At 41.0% G+C, this 7,591-nt stretch overlaps 1 long non-coding RNA gene across 1 annotated transcript; it reads right to left on the bottom strand.

Moving 5' to 3' along the window:
• Positions 1 to 2,347: 2,347 nt before the first annotated feature.
• On the bottom strand, positions 2,348 to 7,441 carry LOC135532536 (uncharacterized). Its single transcript, XR_010454358.1, has 3 exons — positions 4,051 to 7,441; positions 3,875 to 3,948; positions 2,348 to 2,729 (listed from the first exon to the last, which is right to left on the bottom strand). It is a non-coding gene; the product is annotated as an uncharacterized LOC135532536 (long non-coding RNA).
• Positions 7,442 to 7,591: the final 150 nt, after the last annotated feature.

The following is a 7,591-nucleotide window of genomic DNA, read 5'->3' as shown; positions in this document are numbered from 1 at the left end:
CCCCTCTGTAATGTCCCATCCTAATAAACTACCCCCCTCTGTAATGTCCCACTTTATGTTGTATTATCTAATGGGGATCGTAATAAACTTCCCCCCCTCTGTAATGTCCCATCCTAATAAACCCCCCCCCCCCTCTGTAATGTCCCACTTTATGTTGTATTATCTAATGGGGATCCTAATAAACTCCCCCCCCCTCTGTAATATCCCACTTTATGTTGTATTATCTAATGGGGATCCTAATAAACTACCCCCCCCTTGTAATGTCCCACTTTATGTTGTATTATCTAATGGGGATCCTAATAAACGATCCCCCCACTCTGTAATGTCCCACTTCATGCTGTATTATCTAATGGGGAACGTAATAAAGTAACCCCTCCCTCCCTCTGTAATGTCCCACTTTATGTTGTATTATCTAATGGGGATCTTAATAAACTACCCCCCCTCTGTAATATGTTGTATTATTTAATGGGGATCCAAATAAACTACCCCCCCCCCCTCTGTAATGTCCCACTTTATGTTGTATTATCTAATGGGGATCGTAATAAACTAACCCCTCCTTCCCTCTGTAATGTCCCACTTTATGTTGTATTATCTAATGGGGATCCTAATAAACTACCCCCCCCCCTCTGTAATGTCCCACTTTATGTTGTATTATCTAATGGGGATCCTAATAAACTACCCCCCCCTCTGTAATGTCTCACTTTATGTTGTATTATCTAATGGGGATCCTAATTAACTACCCCCCCCCTTTAATGTCCCACTTCATGTTGTATTATCTAATGGGGATCCTAATTAACTACCCCCCCTCTGTAATGTCTCACTTTATGTTGTATTATGTAATGGGGATCCTAATTAACTACCCCCCCCCTTAATGTCCCACTTCATGTTGTATTATCTAATGGGGATCCTAATTAACAACCCCCTTTAATGTCCCACTTCATGTTGTATTATCTAATGGGGATCCTAATAAACTACCCCCCCCCCCTTAATGTCCCACTTCATGTTGTATTATCTAATGGGGATCCTAATTAACAACCCCCTTTAATGTCCCACTTCATGTTGTATTATCTAATGGGGATCCTAATTAACTACCCCCCCTCTGTAATGTCTCACTTTATGTTGTATTATGTAATGGGGATCCTAATTAACTACCCCCCCCCCCCCTTAATGTCCCACTTCATGTTGTATTATCTAATGGGGATCCTAATTAACAACCCCCTTTAATGTCCCACTTCATGTTGTATTATCTAATGGGGATCCTAATTAACTACCCCCTTTAATGTCCCACTTCATGTTGTATTATCTAATGGGGATCCTAATTAACTACCCCCTCTGTAATGTCTCACTTTATGTTGTATTATCTAATGGGGATCCTAATAAACTACCCCCCCTCTGTAATGTCCCACTTCATGTTGTATTATCTAATGGGGATCCTAATAAACTACCCCCCCTCTGTAATATGTTGTATTATCTAATGGGGATCCTAATAAACTAACCCCCCTCTGTAATGTCCCACTTTATGTTGTATTATCTAATGGGGATCCTAATAAACTACCCCCTCTGTAATGTCCCACTTTATGTTGTATTATCTAATGGGGATCCTAATTAACTACCCCCCCTCTGTAATGTCCCACTTTATGTTGTATTATCTAATGGGGATCCTAATTAACTACCCCCCTCTGTAATGTCTCACTTTATGTTGTATTATCTAATGGGGATCCTAATTAACTACTACCCCCCCTTTAATGTCCCACTTCATGTTGTATTATCTAATGGGGATCCTAATTAACTACCCCCCCCCTCTGTAATGTCTCACTTTATGTTGTATTATGTAATGGGGATCCTAATTAACTACCCCTCCCCCCTTAATGTCCCACTTCATGTTGTATTATCTAATGGGGATCCTAATTAACAACCCCCCTTTAATGTCCCACTTCATGTTGTATTATCTAATGGGGATCCTAATTAACTACCCCCCCTTTAATGTCCCACTTCATGTTGTATTATCTAATGGGGATCCTAATTAACTACCCCCTTTAATGTCCCACTTCATGTTGTATTATCTAATGGGGATCCTAATTAAACCCCCCCTCTGTAATGTCTCACTTTATGTTGTATTATCTAATGGGGATCCTAATAAACTACCCCCCCCCCCTCTGTAATGTCCCACTTCATGTTGTATTATCTAATGGGGATCCTAATAAACTACCCCCCTCCCTCTGTAATGTCTCACTTTATGTTGTATTATCTAATGGGGATCCTAATAAACTACCCCCCCCCCCTCTGTAATGTCCCACTTTATGTTGTATTATATAATGACTAGATGACTGGAGGTCGGAACGTCTGATATCGTTTGTTGAACTTTACTGAAAACATTACAAGGATACATTCACTGTTGATCACTAGTTCTTCAGCTCAACTAGTGCAGGAGTAAGACATGGAATGAAATACTGAGTGTATCAGTTCAAACAGGATTTACAAGTTGCATGTTCTCTCTCTCCCTCCTTACAGTAAAGAGGCCAGGCCTTTCACAGTGATACTCATGACTAGAGGAAGGTATCCAGGCTGGTCCTTCATCTCTGTCCTCAGTGTGTCCTCCTCTCTCTTCAGTGTAACTTCAGAGTGACCAAAGAGACTCTCTGTCCTCTGATACAGCTCCTCCTCAGTCAGAACAGCCAGACCTGCATCTCTCAGAGGGTCTCCCCACTCCCTGCTGCCACATGCTGCACCTGGAGGACAAGCAGCGCAGGAATTAATGTGGCATCTGCATCCCTAGAATTTGCAACAATGAAAAACACTTTAAAATGACAAATAGTTAGACATTATACATGTTTTAATTGATATTGAACTGTTTATCAATGTGAAACATAATGAAAGTCCTTTATACTGAAAAACATGATTTGTATGCATTGTTTAAAATACTTAGAAGCAAATAGGCTTGTCCCAGTATTGATGAGTTATTTTGGAGATTTAGAGATATTATTTTGAATGCTATAAAATAAACAAATGTATTTAATATCATTAGTGTTACAGCCTTGTAGATCACTCATTACAAAGATATACAAGGACCTTAAGTATTATTTCCAGTGGCAAACTGTTATCAGGAGAGGGGTCTATATTAAATAAAATAATTAGCTAATCAGACCCTTTTAGTATGTCATACATGTTATGATTCCTGTGATAATTGTGTGTTTAAATAAAGTGTGTAATTGGTGTTACTCATTTTAAATTAAGGGAAATTACACTGAGCAAAATGATTAATCAAATCTCTTTAGTAAATGATAAAGTAAATTACTTTTAAAGGTTAAATTACCTTAGATTTGAGATCGGTGGCCTCCATTTAAGAAACTCCTAAATTACTTATAAACGTGTTATGATGTGACCTATACTTTGATGCAATACATCATTCAGGGCAGCCCCACCACTATCCTGGAGATGGCGCTGTTCTGCATGTAATTCTGGATTTCATTCAAACACATTTGATTTGTAATTGCTTGAGCTAATAAAGCACACAGTACATGCTCGTTCCCTGTTGTACTGTTATTTTGGTCAATTTGATTTGAGGAAAGGCAGCTCCCTAATGCAGCTGTTTCAGCCTCCCTCAGTGATCTGTTATGGAGAGGCTCGCCTGGGGACTCAGTCAGCTGTAGCCCACTTGGGTGCTGCCATTGAGATTCATTAGTAGTGTCCGCATTAGAAGGATTGATGTCATTTGCCACAGAAACCCAAATACATTTACATAAACCCCAATACATTTACATAAACCCCCAATATCTTTACATAAACCCAAATACATTTACATAAACAAAAACCTAGAAAAATGAACTCCAGGTCATACAGGACAGGAGGCTCAATCAAGCAGGTGTGAACTCACCAGGATCTGCAGGGTCTGTAAGACTGGAGGACTGCAACAGGATCCGAACACAGAGAGACCCTCATCTGTCATTCCTGAATGAATAAATATACACACATAAAACCACAGTAGTGAACCTAGTTTCCCAGGAACTGATCAAATAATAACTGGAGAATTGTCAGGACCCGGTTACGAACCTGGGTCTCCGGAGTGAGAAACAGTCACTTAACCAACTGAGCCACGAATAGTCAGCAGAACCCAGAAGATGAGGCAGACACAGCAGTACTTAAGACGGTGTATTTAATAAAGTAAAAAGGAGAAGTCCTTCAATACAAAATGGCAAATCCAAAAGGTGGTAGGTATAGCACAAAAAAGCCTCAAGAGATACTCAAAAAAGAAAAACAGAATTCCACAAGAGCGTCCACCGGAATCGACAAGAATACACAGAACACTAGGGCTGGGTGCTAACATACAAACACAGAGCACAGAACTGAGGGAAACTAAGGGTTTAAATACAATCAGGGGAAAACGAGGCACAGGTGCAAATAATAATGGGAATCAAGGGAAAAAACATAAGGTCAAAAAGCACAATGGGGGCATCTAGTGACCAAAACCCGGAACAACCCTGGCCAAATCCTGACAGAGAATCCTGTGAAAACTGCTCTCTATCTCACCGTCCATGGCACTGACAATGAGGTGGACGGCAATGAGAAGTGAGGATCTGATCTCCTCCTCATCCTTCCCTACCCTCTCTTTCTAAAATGATTGGCCGGAATTGTTGCAACCCCTATTACTAGCCTGTTCAACCTCTCTTTCGTATCGTCCGAGATTACCATAGATTGGAAAGCTGCAGTGGTCATCCCCCTCTTCAAAGGGGGAGACACTAGACCAAACTGCTACAGACCTATATCTATCCTACCCTGCCTTTCTAAGGTCTTCGAAAGCCAAGTTAACAAACAGATTACCGACCATTTCGAATCCCACCGTACCTTCTCCGCTATGCAATCTGGTTTCAGAGCTGGTTATGGGTGCACCTCAGCCACGCTCAAGGTCCTAAATGATATCATAACCGCCATCGAAAAGAGACATTACTGTGCAGCCGTATTCATCGACCTGGCTAAGGCTTTCGACTGTCAATCACAACATTCTTATTGGCAGACTCAACAGCTTTGGTTTCTCAAATAATTGCCTCACCTGGTTCACCAACTACTTCTCTGATAATGTGTGTCAGGGTGTAAAATCGGAGGGCCTGTTGTCTCTATGGGGGTGCCACAGGGTTCAATTCTCGGGCCAACTCTCTTCTCTGTATATTCATCAATTTCGCTGCTCTTGCTGCTGGTGATTCTTTACGCAGACTCAATCATCTCATCACGAAGTGGACACTGATTCATTGGGGTAACCCATGACCTTGCCCCTCCGTTCAGCCCGCAGGAGGCCCAGAGAAATTCTAACCTATAACACTTTAGGGCTGCCAAGCTCTTAGCAGGATACCAACTAGAGATGTTCTGATGTGTATATATTTTCTCGTTTACCTTTACTAGTCAGTGTGATAATGTTTAGTGGGGGTTGCGTTTTTGCCCATAAAGGCAGACGGGACACGTCTAGATAGTTATATGGCTGTTAGGCCAGTTTTCTCTGTTGTTCTCATGACCAGTACTTACATATTCTGTTTGTTTTGAGGCCAGTGAAATGTTTGAGACAACATGTCGTTTTTGCAGGGGGGTGGATGTAAGGGGCTTAATACAGTTGTATTCCAGACACTATGGGATACTCTGGTGAAGCCCATTGGAAATAAAGAAATATAGTTTAAGTGAATTGGGAACAATATTGCGGCTATGGGATACTCTGGTGAAGCCCATTGGAAATAAAGAAATATAGTTTAAGTGAATTGGGAACAATATTGCGGCCGAGTCCTCGCGCAGCAGTCCCTCCCAGCAGCAGTCAGAGCAGGAGACGTTCACCCCTCCGCGTCCAGACTGCAAATGAATCGCGCATGCGGGAAGCCGCCCTGGCTTACAATCAGGGCGGGATGTAAATGTAAAAAACTAAACTTAAAAACAAAAAACACCCACAAAGTAACTTCGCCAGAGTGTCTCTTTTGGGTCACTTTTGCCAGTCCCAAGCCCGGATAAAGGAAGAGGGTTGGAATTGTGACATAAAAAAAATAATCGACAGAAGAAAGTTCATTTGTAGTTCTAAACATATTCAGGATGTTTTTTACAACAACAAAAAATGTGTCTCTCCCACGACGTTATTCCACTCTCCTACAGCATACATCACAATTATATGACTTTTAGGACAGCCAATAGCTACTTTCCTTACTGAGGAGTTGGCAACACTGATTGGGAAGAGTAAGGATCAAAAACTAAAGAAAGACTGTAAACGTCTGCTACCTGTGCCGACATGATTAAAAGTGAAGTAAACCGTACTTTTCGCGTTGTAGTTTATATGATAAGCTCATTGGGAGGGTAACAATATCACACCTTTTCCTGAAGTGAATGGTTTCACCCACTACTCTACCCACGAACTGCGGCGTTCTTTGATATCTACATTGCGCGTGAGGTTGATGGAAACTACATTTTCACTTTGTCACACAAGTTCCATCCAAAGTTCCATCCAAACTCAGGTTTAATTATTTTCTAACTTGCTCTATTTTAACTGAGGTCTGTTCAGTGGTTGATGAGCTCCAATATGTTTTATCTCAACAAGTTTGAAAATAATTTGCTAGGCGATTGTTGACATGATTCATGATGACTTTTCAACTAGCTAACTAGAAGACGATAAACAACTATGAAATTGCTACGTCGATTTATCTGTGGCAAATGACATCAAGCCTTCATGGGCGGACACTACTAATGAATCTCTATAGCAGCACCCAAGTGGGCTACAGCTGACTGAGTCCCCCAGTACGTGTTGTTGGGTTACAGCTGACTGAGTGTCCCAGTACATGCTGTTGGGTTACAGCTGACTGAGTCCCCCAGAATGTGCTGTTGGGCTACAGCTGACTGAGTATCCCAGTACGTGCTGTTGGGCTACAGCTGACTGAGTCCCCCAGAACGTGCTGTTGGGCTACAGCTGACTGAGTCCCCCAGTATGTGCTGTTGGGATACATCTGACTGAGTCCCCCAGTACGTGCTGTTGGGCTACAGCTGACTGAGTCCCCCAGTACGGCTGTTGCACTGTCCCAATGAATTCACTCACCCATCGAACCATTGTGAATGCGCCAATTAAGCGCAGCCAATTGCGCGCAACCAGAGTAGATCAATGAGGGCTTTCCCCTGAAGACCAGGAGCATTATTCTCTGGTAACTCTAATAACCCTGAGTCTGTGTAGGAAATAGAGGTGTTGTTGGACACTGGAGCAGACACTCTACTTGGACTTTCCAGCTAAGCACATTGTTCATATTGATGGATTTGGATTTCTGAGCTTTAACTATTAATCATTAGTTATATTATTAATCACTAGTTAAATCATTAATCATAACTTATATTATTAATCATTAGTTATATTGTTAATCATTAGTTATATTATTCATTATGAGTTATTTTATTAATAATTAGTTATTTTATTAATCATTAGTTGTATTATTCATCATTAGTTATTGTATTAATCATTAGTTGTATTATTCATTTTTAGTTGTTTTATTAATCGTTGGTTATATTATTAGTCATGAGTTATATTATGAATCATGAGTTATAATAGAGACATAAGGGGTGCCATAAGTACGCGTATGTGTCA

Source organism: Oncorhynchus masou, unplaced genomic scaffold (genome assembly GCF_036934945.1).
Source record: "Oncorhynchus masou masou isolate Uvic2021 unplaced genomic scaffold, UVic_Omas_1.1 unplaced_scaffold_1899, whole genome shotgun sequence".
Classification (NCBI taxonomy): Eukaryota; Metazoa; Chordata; class Actinopteri; order Salmoniformes; family Salmonidae; genus Oncorhynchus; species Oncorhynchus masou.
The sequence above is the reverse complement of the archived record's forward strand: the minus strand, read 5'-3'. Positions and strand labels throughout refer to the sequence as shown.